Raw genomic sequence first — 20,959 nt, 5'->3', positions numbered from 1 at the left:
CTCCTAGGGAGATAGATTGGTAGGAAAAGACCATCGCTCGTCCCCGACCGCCACTCATAAGGATTACAATCAAAGAACACCTCGTGTTTCAAATTTGTTACACAACGTTTACCATACGTGCATGCTACGGGACTTGAAAACTTCAACACAAGTATTTCTCAAATTCACAACTACTCAACTAGCACAACTTTAATATCACTATCTCCATATCTCAAAACAAACATCAAGTATCAGACTTCTCTTAGTATTCAATGCACTTTAAAGTTTTTATCTTGGATGCCTATCATATTAGGACTAATTTTATAACCAAAGCAAATTACCATGCTGTTCTAAAGGACTCTCAAAATAATATAAGTGAATAATGAGAGATCAATTATTTCTATTAAATAAAACCACCGCCATGCTCTAAAAAATATAAGTGAAGTACTAGAGTAAAATTGTTTAGCTCAAAAGATATAAGTGAAGCGCATAGAGTATTCTAATAAATTCCGAATAATGTGTGTCTCTCTCAAAAGGTGTGTACAGCAAGGATGATTGTGGTGAACTAAAAATCAAAGACTCAAATCATCCAAGACGGTCCAAGCAAACACATATCATGTGGTGAATAAAAATATAGCTCCAAGCTAAGTAAAGTTACCGATGGACGAAGACAAAAGAGGGGATGCCTTCCGGGGCATCCCCAAGCTTAGGCTTTTTGGTTTTCCTTGGATATTACCTTGGGGTGCCCTGGGCATTCTCAAGCTTAGTCTCTTGCCACTCCTTGTTCCATAATCCATCAAATCTTTACCCAAAACTTGAAAACTTCACAACACAAAACTTAACAGAAAATCTCGTGAGCTCCGTTAGCGAAAGGAAACAAAACACCACTTCAAGGTACTGTAATGAACTCATTCTTTATTTATATTGGTGTTAAACCTACTGTATTCCAACTTCTCTATGGTCCATAACCTCCGATACTAGCCATAGATTCATCAAAATAAGCAAACAACACACGAAAAATAGAATCTGTCAAAAACAGAACAGTCTGTAGTAATCTGTATCTAACGCAAACTTCTGGAACTCCAAAAATTCTAAAATAAATTGCTGGACGTGAGGAATTTATCTATTAATCATCTGAAAATATAATCAACTAAATATCACTCTCCAGTAAAAAGTTGAAGCCAATCTCGTGAGCGCTAAAGTTTCTGTTTTTTCAGCAAGATCAAAAAGACTTCACCCATGTCTTCCCAAAGGTTCTACTTGGCACAAACACTAATTAAAGCACAAAAACACATCTAAACAGAAGCTAGATGGATTATTTATTACTAAACACCAAGTTGGGTCCTAAGAGGTTAGTCACAATAGGTTTGCCTACCCAAATGGTTCTTTGCTTCAAACCACTTTGAGTACTAATAAACTTGGCAAACACATTGCCAACCTTATCCTTCCCAAGAGAATAGACATCATCAATGATAATTGGATTGGATAAGGTCCCATTTGTGCATGAAGAAGCGACGTGACCTTTTTCACGACATAGGTAGCAACGCCTACTCTTTACTTTCTTCTCACTTGATTTATCAACTTGAGAAGCATTAGCTTGAGTTTTCTTGGGAAGATGCCTTTCTTCAACTTGAGGTTGAGAATGAGAGTGAACTTGTGGCCGCTTCCCTTGTTGCTTATCACTAATGGCCTTCTTCTTCAATGGGCAAGATCTAACATGATGCCCTTCAATTTTGCACTTGAAGCAAATAATCTTGGCCGAATTCTTGACTTGTTCTTGGCCCTTCTTCTTGTTGCTCTTGGACTTCTTCTTCTTATTGGAGTTGAATCCAAGTCCACCTTTGTCATTGGGGGATTTTTGCACACTCAAGATATTGTTGAGTGTGGCCTTCCCTTCATGACACTTTTCCAAGTCTTTCTTCAAAGAAGTGACTTGGGCCTTGAGCTCTTTGATTTCCTCTACATGGTTAGTCTCAACACAAGTACTAGAGGAAGTATAAGCTTCATCGTTAGAGCAACAAGGCAAGGAAAGCAATTCATCACAAGATGTACCAACATTGTGAGTAGATGAATTACAAGGACTAGCACATGGCAATATAGCACTTTGACTAGAAGTAGTGCTAGTATCCACATGAGGCTCACTAGATGTTACCTTAGCAAGCATGGCCTCATGAGCTATCTTTAGCACATTATGGGATACTAGAAGATCATCATGAGAGTTTGAGAGCTTTTCATGACTTTCTTCCAATTTCCCATATTTGCTAGATAGCAACTCAAGTTGAGCCCGTAGCTTAACATTCTCCTTCAAAATGGATGCTTCACAAGTAATAGAGTTAGTAGCACAAGCATCATCATTTACCACAATAGGAGAGGACAACTTGGCAAGCTCTTTTAAATAAGAAGCTTCAAGTTGGGCATGAGACTCGGTGAGTTTGATGAGCTCACCCTTGATGACCCTTGAGCCATTTTCGAGGTGCTCAAAATCCTCAAGGAGTCTAGCATGAGAAACTTCAAGCTTAGCATTTTTAGTTTTGAAATCATTGGCCACCTCGAGAGCTCTATCATGAGATTCCCTCACTCTAGATAATTCTAGAGCAAAAGTCTCCTCAAGAGATTCGGAGGTGGTTTGTTCATGTTCAAGAGCTTGAGATAGCTCCGCGATCTCGTTTGCGTAATCACGCTCATGAGCTTCCATTTTCTCAATGGTGACCTCATGCTCCTCTAGGTGAGATTCCAACTCCTCAATGTATTTCTTGCCATCAATGGCAATGGACATTATTTCCATGAAGTTGGAACGAGCAATTTTATTTTTATGAAGAGCTTTAAAAATCATTTCCCCCTTAGTTTTTAAGGAGGCAACATTATCATTCTCTTCATCATTATCCTCATCATCATTAGCATCAACATCATCATCAAGAAACATATTGGGGTACAAAGTAGAAGATACCTTTGACGCCTTAGCCATAAGGAAAAAAACAATAGATGATGATGTAGGATCCCTTGAGGCACCATTAAACACCACATCTTGTTCCATGGAGTGTTCGGTTTCCTCTACATTGTTAGCACAACAATTCGAGGAAATAGATGCATTTTTATCATGGCAACAAGACATAGCAAGCATATCATCATGAGATTTAGTCAAGAAATTTCTACATGATATGCAAGGACTATCAACACAAGCATGTGAAACATTTGGAGTGCTCGAAGTGTCAAAGCCCAAAGAAGGAGCATTGCAATAATATAGTGATGAAGGATCATCCACAATAAGCATACTATCATCATTGCAGTGACCAACACTACTCACCATATCATTACCTTGTGGCAAACCACATGTAGGTGAAGTAGACGAAGTTGAGAAGACTATACGACCGGAGGTGGAGGGAGAACAATCATCCCCACAAATCTTGGACACGCCATATTTATCTTGAAGCTTCGTCCACAACTCATGAGCATCCCGGAACGGCATGAGTTGAAATATAACTACATTGCTCAAAGCATCGAAAAGCACATTAGAAGCTTGAGCATTGAGATAGGAGTTTTTATCATCCTCTAAAGATAATCTTTGGAGATCCCTTGGAGGAGAAAAACCCATATCTACAATTCGCTCTAAATTTGGGTCCATGACCCTAAAGAGATTAAGCATGTGAATTACCCAAACATCAAAATTTGTGCCATCGAAACTAAGAGTGTCAGAGAATCCTAATCCCCTAGTCGACATCTTTACTCTCTAGGCGGTTAAGCCTAACAAAGAGAGACGAGACTCTGATACCAATTGAAAGATCAAGGATGTCGCCTAGAGGGGGGGGGGGTGAATAGGCGCTTTAAAATAATTACGGTTTAGGCTTGAACAAATGCGGAATAAACCTAGTGGTTAATTTGTCAAGCACAAAACCTACAACAACTAGGCTCACCTATGTGCACCAACAACTTATGCTAAGCAAGACAAACTACTAGGTGATAGCAAGATATATGACAAGAAACAATATGGCTATCACAAAGTAAAGTGCATAAGTAAAGAGCTCGGGTAAGAGATAACCGAGGCACGCGGAGACGACGATGTATTCCGAAGTTCACACCCTTGCGGATGCTAATCTCCGTTTGGAGCGGTGTGGAGGCACAATGCTCCCCAAGAAGCCACTAGGGCCACCGTAATCTCCTCATGCCCTCGCACAATGCAAGATGCCGTGATTCCACTAAGGGACCCTTGAGGGCGGTCACCGAACCCGTACAAATGGCAACCCTTGGGGGAGGTCACCGAACCCATACAAATGGCAACCCTTGGGGGCGGTCACCGAACCCGTACACTTTGGCAACCCTTGGGGGCGGTCACCGGTACCCGTCAAATTGCTCGGGGCGATCTCCACAACCTAATTGGAGACCCCGACGCTTGCCCGGAGCTTTGCACCACAATGATTGAGCTCTGAACACCACCAACCGTCTAGGGCGCCCAAGCACCCAAGAGGAACAAGCTCAAGGGTACCAAGTACCCAAGAGTAATAAGCTTCTCAACTTGTAACTTCCACGTATCACCGTGGAGAACTCAAACCGATGCACAAATGCAATGGCAAGGGCACACGGAGTGCCCAAGTCCTTCTCTCTCAAATCCCACCGAAGCAACTAATGCTAGGGAGGCAAAAGAGAGGAAGAACAAGAAGGAGAACACCAAGAACTCCAAGATCTAGATCCAATGGGTTCCCCTCACATAGAGGAGCAAGTGATTGGTGGAAATGTGGATCTAGATCTCCTCTCTCTTTTCCCTAAAAAACTAGCAAGAATCCATGAAGGGATTGAGAGTTAGCAAGCTCAAAGAAGGTCAACAATGGGGGAAGAACACGAGCTCAAAAGGATAAGGTTGAATGGGGAAGAAGACCCCCTTTTATAGGGGCTCCCGAATCCAACCGTTAAGTGCTCAGTCCGCGCACGAGCGGTACTACTGCTCAGGGGAGCGGTACTACCGCCCGGGCGGTAGAACACAGAGAGCGGAGCAAAACAGAGGGCGAGGCAGAGCCGTATGAGCGGCACTACCGCTGGACCCAGCTGTACTACCGTTGGCCGCAGCGGTACTGCCGCTTGGCCCAGCGGTACCACCGCTGGGACCGCGCACAATGCCTACCACGAGCACAGGGAGAAGGAACAGAGAGGAGGGCCATTGAGTGGCACTAGGGGCGGTGGTAGCCGCGGTACTACCACACATGAGCGGTACTACCGCTCCTACTGCCGCTGAACCCGACACGAGAAAACCACGTCTCGAGTCGAGGCGGTACCAGCACGGAACCGGAGCCGTACTACCGCTTATGGCCATGGGCGGTACTACCGCTGTGGGGCAGCGGTACTACCGCTTGTGGCGATACGCGGTACTGCCGCTCCGGCCCAGCGGTACTACCGCTGGTGCCATCCTTATGCCACTTCCACGAAAACAAGTATACTCCAAGGAAAACCAGAACTGCCAAAACTTCTGCAAATGAGCTCCGAATTGAGCAAACTCAAGCTTGTTGGATACAAGACGACGAGTAGCATCAAAACAGCGACAGGGGAGGTATACCTAACAAATGGAGGAGTGAAACCTCCAACCGAGAAGAACCGGCATAACCTCCAACATCGAAAACATCATAGAAGATGCATGTGAACTCCGTTTTCGATGAACTCGAGCTTGTCATAAAAATGACCATAAGCTCCAAATCTCACAAGGAGAAGAACCAAACAAGAACCCAAAAAGATAATGCAAGGTTGCAATGGTTTGATCTCTCTACGAACGATACGATCAAGCTACTCATCGAGAGCCCCCCTTGATAGTACGGCAATCGATCCTATAACCCGGTCTCCCACAACTACCATGAGACCGGTAAAATAGAAAACCTATCAAGGGCAAACCTTTGCCTTGCGCATAGTCCACTTGAGCTGGATGATGACGATCTTGACGCCCTCAAGTTGGACCACCTTTCTTGATTGCGTTGGCTCGGTGAAGACTAGTGGATTGCTCCCCCATACTCCACTATGGGTGAGCCACTCTCCGGCACATCTTCACAAATCCATTGTCACCACAATGGACGGCAAGCTTCAAGCATTTGATCTCTTCGTGTTGCTCCACTTGAACTTGCACACCGCAACCTAACCCCACAAAGAACTCTCACGAATACCATGGGTTAGTGCACAAAGCGTAATGGACAATGCTTACCATACCATGGGATCACTTGATCCCTCGGTACATCTTGTACGCTTTATGTTTTGATCAACTTGATTCACTCTTGGCTTAGCCTTGATCAACCTTAACTCTTTCCAACTCTCTTCATTTGTATGATGTCTTGAAGGTAAACATGAATGATCACACAATCTTCTTCTTCAAGACATGCTTGCAATAAGCTCAACACTCACAAGACCAATCTTTGGATAATTCCTTAATAGCACCTTGGTCATCAAAAACTCTCCTTGAAACCAACAAATGGACTCCAAGAAAAGCCTATGGACAAATCCTTCAAATATAACTCAAGGCAACCATTAGTCCATAGAGATTGTCATCAATTACCAAAACCAAACATGGGGGCACCGCATGTTCTTTTAGTAGGTATATATAGGAGGAAGATGTAGGTCGGTGGAGCCACGAGGGGCCCACGAGGGTGGGGCGCGCCCAGGGGGCAGGCATGCCTCCCTGCCTCGTGGCCTCCTTGATTGTTTCTTGACGTCCACTCCAAGTCCTCTGGATCATGTTTGTTCCAAAAATCACGCTCCCGAAGGTTTCATTCCGTTTGGACTCCGTTTGATATTCCTTTTTTGCGGAACACTGAAATAGGCAAAAAAAACAGCAATTTGCACTGGGCCTTGGGTTAATAGGTTAGTCCCAAAAATAATATAAAAGTGTATAATAAAGCCCATTAAACATCCAAAACAGAATATATAATAGCATGGAGCAATCAAAATTTTTAGATACATTGGAGACGTATCACGTATGATTCGAAACAAAAGTTTAATATTGACATAAAAACAATAATACTTCAAGCACACTAACAAAATAATTATGTCTTCTCAAAATAACATGGCCAAAGAAAGCTTATCCCTACAAAATCGTATAGTCTGGCTATGCTCCATCTTCATCACACAAAATATTTAAATCATGCACAAACCCCGATGACAAGCCAAGCAATTGTTTCATACTTTTGACGTTCTCAAACTTTTTCAACTTTCATGCAATACATGAGCGTGAGCCATGGACATAGCACTATAGGTGGAATAGACGGTGGTTGTGGAGAAGACAAAAAAGAAGGAGATAGTCTCACATCAACTAGGCGTATCAACGGGCTATGGAGAAGCCCATTAATAGATATCAATGTGAGTGAGTAGGGATTTCCATGCAAAGGATGCACTAGAGCTATAAGTTTACGAAAGCTCAAAAAAAAAGAAACTAAGTGGGTGTGCATCCAACTCGCTTGCTCACGAAGACCTAGGGAAATTTGAGGAAGCCCATCATTGGAATATACAAGCCAAGTTCTATAATGAAAAATTCCCACTAGTATATAAAAGTGATATCATAGGAGACTCTCTATCATGAAGATCATGGTGCTACTTTGAAGCACAAGTGTGGCAAAAAGGATAGTAACATTGTCCCTTGTCTCTTTTTCTCTCATTTTTTTATTTGGGCCTTCTCTCATTTTTTGCCTCTTTTTCTTTTCTTTTTTTTTTAGTTTTTCGTCCGGAGTCTCATCCCGACTTGTGGGGGAATCATAGTCTCCATCATCCTTTCCTCACATAGGACAATGCTCTAATAATGAGGATCATCACACTTTTATTTACTTACAACTCAATAATTAAAACTCGGTACTTAGAAAAAAATATGACTCTATGTGAATGCCACCGGCGGTGTACCGGGATGTGCAATGAATCAAGAGTGACATGTATAAAAAATGAGGAGTCGTGGCTTCGCCACAAATATGATGTCAACTACATGATCATGCAAAGCAATATGACAATGATGGAGCGCATCATAATAGACGGAACGGTGGAAAGTTGCATGGCAATATATCTCGGAATGGCTATGGAAATTCCATAATAGGTAGGTATGGTGGCTATTTTGAGGAAGGATATGTAGTGGGTTTATGGTACCGGTGAAAGTTGTGCGGTACTAGAGAGGCTATCAATGGCGGAAAGGTGAGAGTGCGTATAATCCATGGACTCAACATTAGTCATAAAAACTCACATACTTATTGAAAAAAAAAATTAGTCATCGAAACAAAGTGCTACGTGCATGCTCCAAGGGGGATATATTGGTAGGAAAAGACCATCGCTCGTCCCCGACCGCCACTCATAAGGAAGACAATCAAAAAATAAATCATGCTCCGACTTCATCACATAACGGTTTACCATACGTGCATGCTACGGCACTCACAAACTTTAACACAAGTATTTCTCAAATTCACAACTAATTACTAGCATGACTCTAATATCACCATCTTCATATCTCAAAACAATCATAAGGAATCAAACTTCTCATAGTATTCAATGCACTTCATATGAAAGTTTTTATTATATCCCTCTTGAATGCCTATCATATTAGGACTAATTTTATAACCAAAGCAAATTACCATGCTGTTTTAAAGACTCTCAAAATAATATAAGTGAAGTACGAGAGTTCATCTATTTCTATAAAATAAAAAACCACTGCCGTGCTCTAAAAAGATATAAGTGAAGCACTAGAGCAAATTTGCCTAGCTCAAAAGATATAAGTGAAGCACATTGAGCATTCTAATAAATCACGATTCATGCGTGTCTCTCTCCACAGGTGTGTACAGAAAGTATGATTGTGGCAAACTAAAAAGCAAAGACTCAATTCATACAATACGCTCCAAGCAAAACACGTATCATGTGGTGAAAAAAATATAGCCTCAAATAAAGTTACCGATAGACGAAGACGAAAGAGGGGGTGCCTTCCCGGGGCATCCCCAAGCTTAAGCTTTTTGACATCCTTGAATATTACCATGGGGGTGCCTTGGGAATCCCCAAGCTTAGATTCTTGCCACTCCTTATTCCATAGTTCCATCAAATCCTTACCCAAAACTTGAAAACTTCACAACACAAAACTCCAACAGAAAATCTCGTAAGCTCCGTTAGTATAAGAAAATAAATCACCACTTTTAGTACTGTTGTGAAATCATTATTTATTTATATTGGTGTAATATATACTGTATTCCCACTTTTTCATGGGTTATACCCCCCGATACTAGCCATAGATGCATCAAAATAAGTAAACAACACGCGAAAAACAGAATCTGTCAAAAACAGAACAGTCTGTAGCAATCTGAATATTTCGAATACTTCTGTAACTCTAAAAATCCTGAGAAAATAGGAAATCCTATATAATTTTTCTATTAATCTTCTGCAAAAAAGAATCAACTAAAAATCACTCTCCAGCTAAAAATAAGAATTGTTTTCGTGAGCGCAGAAATTTCTGTTTTTCAGCAAGGTCAAATTAACTATCATCGTAGGCTATCCCATAGGTCTTACTTGGCACAAACACTAACTAAAACACAAAACCACATGGAACTAGAGGCTATATGAAATATTTATTGCAAAACAGGACCTAAAAAGCAAGAACAAAAATAAAATTGGGTTGCCTCCCAACAAGCGTTATTGTTTAACGCCCCTAGCTAGGCATAAAAACACGAATAGATCTAAGTATTATCGTAATAATGATAAGGCAAGACTCGAAAACTCATCTCATACTCTCTTCCTTCAGCAGCAAGATTTCTTTGAGGCAAGCAAAAGTAGTCAAAAGGGCTAAATTTAATGGGATAAGAATCCCCAAGATCGATCTCGGGAGGAATTGGTTCCTCCTTCGGCCCTTCATATTGTATGACCAACTCATCATTATAAGCAATTTTTTGGCAAAAAGTCATGAGCTTGTGTCCAAGAGAGAAACCCAATCCGTTATTTTGAATAGCAAAATCATCATTAAGCTCAGAAATCTTATTCACTAAAACATCGGTAGGAACCCTCTTTCTTAAATTTTCGTTATAAGCAACATGATCAAAAGACCGTAAACTCATTATATCCTCTTGATTAAAGAGAATTCCCTCTATGGGAGGGCGACCACCATCTACTTTATAATGAGAGAAAATTTCACTAGCTTCTTTCATAATAAATCTAAACTCATGAGCTAGGAATATAGTGGCGGCGCGCTTAACAGAAGAATGCTCAATATTAGAAAACTCTAGAAAAATCCTTTGTATGGATGGATGCATGTGAACAAATTGTCTTTCAAGTTCAGCAACAAGCAAAGATATAGCATCCGCAAGGCTACTAGTTTTATGGAGTATAGATCCACCCATAGTGGGGAGTGCACTGGCACAAGTAAAGAAATCTTGAATAACCCCCTTTCCAATAATATTTCCGCTACCTATTCGGAATTTCTTTGTGTGCAAGATAGTAGATTCTTCATGAGGATTAGAATTAGCAAAAGCATCAAGGTTTCCCCCATCATTACTACTATCCTTTTCAACAATAACCTCCCCAATTTCAGACATGGTGGCGACAAACGAGCAAGCGGAAAAGATGAACGAAAGAGAGGCGAAGAAAAAGCGAATCTTTTCGAAAATCATTTTAGAAGTGGGGGAGAGGAAAACGAGAGGCAAATGGCGAATAATGTAATGCGAGGGATGAGAGTTTATGATGGGTACTTGGTATGTCTTGGCTTGGCGTAGATCTCCCCGGCAACGGCGCCAGAAATCCTTCTTGCTACCTCTTGAGCTTCCGTTGGTTTTTCCCTTGAAGAGGAAAGGGTGATGCAGCAAAGTAGCATAAGTATTTCCCTCAGTTTTGAGAACCAAGGTATCAATCCAGTAGGAGACAATGCAACAAGCCACCGAATACCTGCACAAACAAACACCAACCTGCAACCAATGCGACAAAGGGGTTGTCAATCCCTTCTCGGTTATTCGCAAAGTGAGATCTGATAGAGATGGATAAACGGTAAAGTAATATTTTTGGTATTTTTGGTTTATGGAACGAAAAGTAAAGATTGCAAAGAAAGTAAATAGGAAACTAGAATTGTAGATCGGAAACTTATATCATGGAAAATAGACCCGGGGGCCATAGATTTCACTAGAGGCTTCTCTCAAGATAGAATATATTACGATGGGTGAACAAATTAGTGCCGAGAAATTGATAGAAAAGCGCAAAGTTATGACGATATCTAAGGCAATGATCATGAATATAGGCATCACGTCTATGTCAAGTAGACCGAAACGATTCTGCATCTACTACTGTTACTCCAGACATTAAGCAAACGGAATAACGCATTAAGCAAGATGACATGATGTAGAGGAATTAACTCAAGCAATATGATGAAAACCCCATTTTTTATCCTCGATGGCAACAATACAATATGTGCCTTGCTGCCCCTACTATCACTGGGAAAGGACACCGCAAGATTGAACCCAAAGCTAAGCACTTCTCCCATTGCAAGAAAAACCAATCTAGTTCCTTACATCAGGCTCACATGGCAGGAGCTAAACATGCATCAACACATGAGCATGATCAACAATTAATTAACTCATACATTGACTAGATTAACTTCTAAACAGTCACCCCCTTAATCTTGGCAAGCTTCAGAGATACTCACCATACCAATTCTGCTTCTCAGCTCATGGAACTTCAAACGACCAAGGGACTTAGTTAGAATATCAGCAAGTTGATCTCCGGTAGCAGTGTACTCAACCTCAATTCTTCCATATTCCACACACTCTCTAATGTAGTGATAACGTGTGTCTATATGTTTAATTCGGTCATGGTGAACTGGGTTCTTACTCAATGATATAGCTGATTTATTATCAACCAACAATTGCAACTTCACAGGCTCCTTTCCTGTCATCTCTGCAAGTAGATGGCTTAGCCAAACACCTTGACAAGTGGCTTTTGCCGCTGCAATATATTCCGCCTCACAAGATGAAAGAGCAACAACCTTTTGCTTCTGTGACAACCAGAAACTTGGATATCCTCCAAGGAAATACATCACACCTATAATGCTCTTGCAATCTCAGTATCACCAGCGTGATCACTATCGCTATATCCCAGCAAACTTAGTTCATGTGAACTCTTGAGCACATAGCTGCAACCGAGGTTAAGAGTACCATGAATGTACCTCAAAATATGCTTCACTGCTGCCAAGTGCTGGGATGTTGGACACTCCATATAGCGGCTAACAATGCCAACTGAATACGCGAGGTCCGGTCTGGTATTCACCAAGTATCGAAGGCTGCCGACAACACTTCTGTAGTATGTTGCATCCACCTTCTTACCTTCTCCACATTTTCTTAGCTTTAGCCTTTGCTCCATGGGAACTTGACAAGCATCGGTTTGTAGCATACCAGTTTTCTCTAGTATTTTTGATGCATATATGATGTCTGTCAACTTGATGCCTTCTTTTGATTGCTTCACTTCTATTCCCAAATAGTAAGAGAACAATCCTAGATCACTCATGCTGAACAAATCAAACATTTGTTTCTTGAATTTTTTCACTTCGTCAACATTTGAGCCAGTGACCACCAGATCATCAACATATACTCCAACTAGTAGTCGAGCACCTCTAGAGCTTCTCACATAGACAGCATGTTCAAGTGGACTTCGAACAAATCGTAATGAGATCAAGCTTCTGTCTAACTTCATGTTCCACGCTCTAGGTGCTTGCCTCAGCCCATATAAAGCTTTTCTTAGCCTAAATACTTTCTCTTCACTTTTCTTCTGCTCAAAGCCTGGAGTCTGCACCACATAGACTTCCTCCTCTAACTCCCCATTTAGGAAAGCAGATTTCACATCTAAATGATGTATCTCCCATCCATCCCGAGCTGCAACAGTAAAGAGTATCCGTACTATTTCCAGCCTTGCTACCGGTGTGAACACCTCATCAAAATCAATTCCTCGTCATTGCACATACCCTTGAGCCACCAAACGTGCCTTGTGGCGAATGGTATTTCCTGCAGCATCTTTCTTGAGTTTAAAAACCCACTTTTAGGCCAATAGGACAAACACCAGCCAGACGTGTGATTAATTCCCAAGTTGTATTGTCTTCGATTGATTTTAATTCATATTTCATTGCAGCCTTCCATGCTTCATGCTTTAAGGCTTCAGTATGATGTGTTGGTTCATCTTCTCCAGGCATGCACAATTCTAGCTCTTGGACATGATCCATATCAATAGGAGTCCAGCTTGGAGATGTCTCATCATACAATTCATCAAGAGAACGCATTTGCAATGCACTTTGCGGAGTTTCAAGTTGAGCAGCTTCATGCGTTTTTTCCACACTACTTTGATTTGTGGCTATGCTTCCTGCATTAGCCAACACAGCGGAATTTTCTGGAGTTCCCATACCCCCTGATCTTGGTGTTTGAGCTGCGTGTTCTTCAGTTTGAATTTGTACTGGAGCAGCAAAGGTGGAATTTTGTACTTCTGGTTCAGTGTGTACCACAAAGTATTCTTCAGTTTGAATTTGTACGCGCAGATGTGCAGGAAGGGGCTACTTTGCTAGTTATTTTTGAAATCACCTTGAATTTTAAAATAAAATATTAACCGCGCTAGCTAACGATATCGTTGATCAACAACATTTTGAGCACTACATATACCTTGAATTTTGTTTCAGAATTTCTATTATGTGATCAATGGAAATTAGGGCAACCCGGCTTGAAGAAAAATAAGTATATGTACTGTACGGTGAGTGCCCACATTATGAAGGAAGCAGTTGTTCAATGAAGAAACAATCAACCATGTAATTGACATACTTTGATTAGAAACATAACATTAAAGCAACAATAAATTAAAGCACACACCATGTTCGAACGTACACAACACACGTGCATGTTATACATACCAACTCTTTCACATGTAAACTGTAAGTAAGACTATCGGGGGTAGCTTGCGGACAACATGAACTCTTCTTATTGACTATATTGTCTGCTCGTATCCTCTAAGCTTGTCCTTCTTATTGGTGATGTATATCTCGTTGTGGAATAAATCCCCTCATATGTTGCATCCCGAAACCGAGAAAGCCTTTTGGGTCCTTGAAGTGCCTCTAGTATCATCTCCACTGACCTCATGGTTGGTCGCTCCTCTGATCTTAGCTTTGTGCACGACATAGCTAGAGAAGCTAATACTTCAACTTGGCTACCTCCCTCCTCCATTACATGTGGATCCAGTATTTCTACCAATTTACCTTCTGCATGCAGTTCAACAAATTGTGCAACTAGGCCATCACCTGTTGAGGATCTATATATTATTGGCATCTTCCTTGTAAGCAACTCAACAAGAATAACCCCAAAGCTATAAACATCACTTTTTTCTGTTAGCCGGCCACAGTAAAAGTACATAGGATCTAAATATCCTAACGTTCCCTGCACCGTTGTTGTAATTGTTGTTTTATCTCTAGGAATGTACCTTGAAGCTCCAAAGTCAGACACAATCGCAGTCAAGGCATCATCAAGAAGTATATTCGTGGACTTGATATCTCTATGTATTACAGGGACAGAAATACCCGAGTGAAGGTAAGAAAGGCCGTTGCCAATTTCTGTTGCAATCCTTAATATGTCTTGCCAAGGTAGTGATCTTTGTGGTTTCTTGTGAAGATAATCACTTAGGGTTCCATTGGAAATGAACTCATAAGCCAATAAAGGGACTTCTGTCTCAAGACAACATCCAAAAAGCTTTACAATGTTCCTATGATTGATCTGTGAGAGTATGGAAACTTCATTTATAAACTCGTTAATCTCACTCTTGACCACAATATTTGACCTCTTGATGGCAACAACATGCAAGTCTGATAAAATTCCTTTGTATACAGTACCATGCCCTCCACCACCAAGCTTACGACTTGGATGAAACTTGTTTGTGGCCTTTTCTAGATCCCTTAAAGGAATGATCATCCTCTCTGCAATATCTGACCTATGAGATACCAATTTTTGCAACAATTGTCCACGATTTTGATTGAAGAACTTTCGTCTCAACTTTTGTTTCTTTTGATGTTTAACCTTGCGAATTATTATCTTTGAGGCGAGAAACAAAATTAGAATAGTTGGCCCACTAGAAACTGATAGGCCAATGATTAAACCTGCAAAATAATAGACATATGGGCACGCAATTAGGGTATGTGGTGACATAACTCAACAATAGTTGAAGGAGGAGATATGAGGTTCGACCTAGGGTTGGAAGTATTGGTAGGGGGAGAGGTATCACCCAATTGACAGGAAATCCACTAACTATACCGGATTAAAATTTCTAAAAGATCAAATCTTAGCAAAAAATGTTTCAAATTCTAGTGACCCAACTAATCGGAGGGGCCAGTATTTAACCCATGCAAGTCTGCTAACTACACACTTACCAAATCCCAGGTGGATTGCATGGGAAAGAATGCAAATAGGAGTATGTGTAGCTAGAGAGAGTGTTGACTTCTATTTCAAATTTTGGAATCTATTTATCTATTAGTACTAATGTCAAAATTATATATTTTCCTTGCATATTTAATCGCACATATATTCTAATATTTTTTCTCTTCTATGCATCTTAAAACTTTCTTAATTATTGTGTTATTTCTTCTCTATAAAACAGCGCCATTATTCTTCTATAATCGTGGATTGCAACATATTTATTTAGGAATTGTTGCCACTTGAAATAATATATTTGTATAATCCAGATTTTTAGCATAAATCTGAATTTTTCTGCATTGCATAACTACTTTTTATGTTATTTCTCATGCAATATACTCTATTTTATGGTTCATGAGCTAATTTATAGAACTAGCTATGAGAATTATATTTTCATTTAAGGCAACAGAGAGAGTTGCTAAATATGATTGAGAAGGAACAATATCTTTTCACCTACTCCCTTCGTTCCCAAAATGATAGTATTTTTATGATTTCAATGTCAAACTTCTTTAAGTCTGACCAAACATGGAAAAAATAAAGCAAAATATATGACACTAAATAAAGACATCTTGACAACATATTTCATAGTTGATCTAATGAAGCTAATTTTTGTTAAAGATGTTGGTATATAATTGGTTAGGCTTAAAAATGTTTAACTTAGAACAAACCTAGAAATTACATTTTGGAAAAGGAGGAAGTACTTGTTTTAAAAATGTTGTGCTTGATCTAAGATAGTTTATATACATGTTGATAGTAGGGAAAGTAAGAAGCAATGGTGAGCACCTGTGTTTGTGGACTTGACACAACCGTTTTGTTGGGTGACGTTTCCTTGGTATCCTTGTCGGCACGTGCACTTGAAAGATCCAGCCATGTTGGTACACTTGCCGAAGCATGAATGTAATTGCGGATGTTTGCACTCATCGATATCTACATAAAACACAGAAGCATTAAGCCAATTTGATCATGTGCATCTATATTTTGGTTGACAGGAGGCAACATGCATGGTGGAAGGCTTGTTATGATAAAAAAAAGTAACTTCATCATACTCCGCAATGAAGTAGATTTTGTAGTAGATGCACATTTAGACATATGGGTTCAAGTGGGGTGTAAATTGTAATGTAAGTGTTTGTGTGAATGTTAAATATAAGAAAAGTGAGGAGGCAAGTCCGAATAGCACCTTGGGAAACTTGTCAAGCTATCCATGATGTTTGTAAGACATGTTTATTTTTTTCTTGTAGGAAACCAAACTACCCAACTGCACCGGCGACTACAGCACCTCCAGGCGCACAAACCGGGAAAGTTTGCATGCTATAAGGAACATAATAAACAACAACAAGGCAACCAGTACTAATACACATGCATATATGAGCAACCCAAGTGAACGATCAAGAACACATATTTAAAAAAAGCAATGTCCAACGACAACTCAAACATAGAGATAAAGATATGATAAATCATGGGAAAATAATTCATAGCACAAGACATCATTGTTTGCCAAATGATTTCAAAGGTTTATGGATGGAGAAGCCTCTGATCAAGGGACAAATATGCTGATGGAGACGTTGGTGAAGTCATTGGACTCTATGGTGGTGACGATGGGGGCAATGGTGGTGATGGTGGCAACAGTGGATGCCCCGGCGGCCTCCCGATGGCACCAGCCCACACAAGTAGGCACCACGCTGCCTGGCGCCCTCACCAGTCTCCATAGTGAGGACCTCTTACATGCACCGGCGGCGCTGCGACTATCCATCATCGCGCCTAAGAACGTCCACCTCGAGGTTGCACTCGCTGCCACCGGGAATGGGGAAAGGGTCCTCTGAAGCATGCGGCAAGCCAGTGTGCGTCATTTGACATGTGGCACGAAACAACAAACTTATAGTAAAACATAACCATCTCAAGGGAAAGACCTAAACGCCCACGAAACAGCCCGACAGGTAGACCACGGCTATCGGTGGTCGGCCATGGTGGCCCGAGTCTATTAATCGGTGACAGAACGTCGAGCCGAGTGCACAAGCATGCCCGACAAATAGAATAGTAACTAGCCGAACAAGCACACCCGTCTCGTGAGGCTTGGCAAGCACCGCTCAGACCCTGAGCCAGGAAACGCACGTGCACAGGTCACGCAAGCGATGCAGCCCCCCCCCCCTCGGGGGCAAGCGAAGCTGACAGCCTACCCCGGCGAACCAGTCATGCATGGCATAGCGCAAGAGATGGTGCACGTTGGCGCGATGCAAACACACTGCAGAGAGGTGCACATGTCATGCCCGCGGCCCACCCATCATGGACCCCCAAAGGAATTCTTTCGGGTGTGGAGTGTCCAGGCAGATCGGACGGACGGGAGGCCAACATGGGGCTAGCGAAACAGTATGGAGGGCCTCCTCACCCGCGGAGGCTCCCATAAGGCGGGTAATCCAACATCCTTTATAGTCTTCTTGCCCGAGAAGAAAGCAAAATCCTAGACAATTGCAAACTAATCTTGCAAGACTCCAAATGCTCTACCAATATCCTTCCTTGCTCATTCTTGGCACTTGGCAAGGTGTTTATTTTTCTTACCTTGATGAGTTGGAATTATCTAGATGAATTTTGACCATGAGGAATATATGTCATTGGCAACATAGTATCCTTGATCATAATCATGCCCATTAAAGTTGCATGTCAGAGCATCACCACTTGCTAGCCTAGCAAAAAGATGAGATCTATTGAAGACGTTGATGTCATTGTGAGAGCCAAGATCCCAAAGTAGCAATGGTGAATCTACAAGTCATCGGAGGCAACTACTTCCTAAGTAATAGCTGGATCATGAAAATGTGTGGTGAATTGGCGATAATGCATGAATTTTTTTTCCAGTCCCAACGGTGCAGTCAATGCTCCCACGCATCCCTGGCAGCCTCTTACTTCACCCATTGCTAAAAGCAATGGTGTATCATTAGCATTGGAAGTCCTAAAATACTCTGCTTTGTAGGTCGTGATCGCAACATTGGAAAACTTCCCACTCACTTATGGATTGTATGTTCTACCATTCAAAGATACTCATTTGTCAAATATGCAGAAGTATCATATGCACAACCAGAGTGTCGCAGCCACCTTCTAAGAACTAGTAAATCCCATCAACCCAATTTCATTTCTCCGTTGAATGAAGAATGTTTGGTTAGCTCACATGACTTCACCAATGTGCTAAAAAAAACTCTACTGACACCTAGAAGTGTTGGTGCAAGTGATGTAGAGGCTATATAGGATGAGCACATCATGTACTGCTTCTCTATTCCGGTGATATGTCAAATGACCAAGCTATGACCTTGCACAACTTGTCCACTTTCCATCGTCCATTTAGTAACCATCATAAAATCTCCCCATCTTCCTCATTGAATAAATCAACATCAAAGTCGTCCTAGGACGATTGTGAATCATCAAAAAACTCCTCTACCATGATGGCATCCAAAAAATCGTGAATCATATGCCATCTGCACAAATCTACAGGAAGCTAGACTACAAAATACGAACAAATTTGAGGCAAATATACCTTGGGGCAAGTCATCGAACACCCTAAGTATCAAGGTCATCGTTGGCCGAATGCATGAGCTTTTCACCAACGAGAGTTAGCTCGGGTGGGCGAGATGTAGCACAGGTGGAAGCTAGATGGCACTAAGGATGGAATTGGCAATGACAGAAGGCCGGTGCGTGACTTCAGCCTCCTCAGCAAGTCGGGGAACGAAGGCCTAGTGGCAGAGACAGGCCCACATCGAGCTCTTGATGCGGCATTGGCGGTGATCTGGCAAATGGTGGGAAGCTCACACGGGGGCAACCATGTTGTGTGGTAGGATCTGGAACGGGTCAGCGGTGGTGAGTGCTACCAACCAACATTGATACGGACGCCAGATGTGTAAGCAAAAGGTCCTGAAATATTCCTCTCCACATACCACTCATAGTTGTCGGGCATGCCATACACTATTAAATAGCATCGAAGAACCTGAATAAATTCAGAAAATATGCGAGCACTCATGCCAAACCTAGGACTCGAACTCGGGAGGGCTGATTCCACCACAAAGAATCCAACCACCTAAGTTATGCTTGGTTCGCCGGGTGTCAATATATGGATGAAGAAAGCTCTATATTCTCTCCAACAACTATTTTTTATAGATGTCCACCAACCAATATGGATGAAGAGAGCTATATAATCTCTCCACCAACTTCCAAATACATAGTCTGTTTGTGGATTTTGCAGTATGCTCCAAATATTACATGTATGAAGAGGGTTGGTTATAGGGTACATTGTGGAGTGACTTTTTAAGACAAAAACTTCAAACTGGCTGATTTTATGGAGTTCGGGTGAAAATCAGGAATTTCTCGCATAGCCTATGCATAGCATAATTTCTTTTAAATAAAACATTTTAAAAATTTATATTAATATTTTCATTATTGGACCATCATGGCTTTTCTATAGCTACGTCACTAGGGAGTACTACTAGAATTGCTCTTACCTGTGCATCCATCGATAAGCTATGGGTTGCCCTCGTAGCCATTCCAGCATTTGCAGATATACCCCATCGCATTGGTGGAATTTTCGCAGTCGCTGTGCTTGCTCAAGCAAGCGTATCCTGGCGTCTTGGCCGCCTCGGGGCACAACAGGCTGTTACTGCGGTTGCGGATGGCCCAGTCGAGCCAAAGCGGCATGCTCCATCGCTTGGCCGGGTCTGACTCCGGCGTCCTCTTCAGATCGGCGGCCCGGAAGTTGTAGTTTTTCCTCTCCACGATGAAGGCGTAGTTGCAGGTGGGCGCGAAGTCGCGCGCGCGACGCCATTTGCTGAACCTTATCCTGGTGTCGGTGAGCAACGGCAAGATGTCGACGTGGCAGCATCCGATGTTGCCGCACTCGCCGTCCCGCGCCTTCTGTGCTGTGCTGCAGTAGGCCAGGCACCCGCTGAAGTAGCCGTTGGCTGTTGCGTTCTGGACCTTGGACTCTCTGCCGGCGTAGACGAGGGTGTTGCAGCCCAGGAGAAAGAGCTCGTTCTCGGTGTTGGAGATGCGGTACACGCCCAGCTTGTTCACCATCAGCCTGCCGTCGAACCCGCCGGCGGTGGCCTTGCCGGCGGCGTCGAAGCACTGATGCGCCACAGGCAGCGGCACCCGGACCTGCGCGCGCGGCGTCATGGTCAGGTTCAGCACGCGCACGGGCTCGGTGGAAACGGCGCCCGGTAGAAACGGCGTCATGTCGTTGCAGATGATCTCGAAGCCCGGGCGGAAGCAGCCAGCGCCGATGCCGAACGGGTAGGGGACGTCGATGTCGCCGCATCGGGCCTGGCAGCCTGGCTTCGCCAGTGAGCTCGAGGCAGTGGTTGCCAATGCAGCTAATGGCAATAGCACCAACATCCATGCCATCGACGCCATTGTTCGTTCAATCTCGGCGGTTAACCGTCCGAGAATTCTCTTAAATACAAAGGGCGAGCCCTGCACTTACGAGTTACGACTGGGCGTCCTTGAATTGAAAATTGTAACTATTTTTTAACTTCCATCTAACTGGTCTTGTTCATTACTTAATTTAAGATCTAATTAACTACGCAGGGAGTTGATAGCTTGTTGCCATCCCG

General features: G+C 42.3%; 1 pseudogene; it reads right to left on the bottom strand.

Annotated features, from left to right (window-relative positions):
- Nucleotides 1-13,859: 13,859 nt before the first annotated feature.
- On the bottom strand, nucleotides 13,860-20,741 carry LOC123120228 (wall-associated receptor kinase 1-like; annotated as a pseudogene).
- Nucleotides 20,742-20,959: the final 218 nt, after the last annotated feature.

The sequence above is a fragment of the Triticum aestivum genome, chromosome 5D (assembly GCF_018294505.1).
Source record: "Triticum aestivum cultivar Chinese Spring chromosome 5D, IWGSC CS RefSeq v2.1, whole genome shotgun sequence".
NCBI lineage: Eukaryota > Viridiplantae > Streptophyta > Magnoliopsida > Poales > Poaceae > Triticum > Triticum aestivum.
This window is presented reverse-complemented; position numbering and strand designations above follow the sequence as displayed.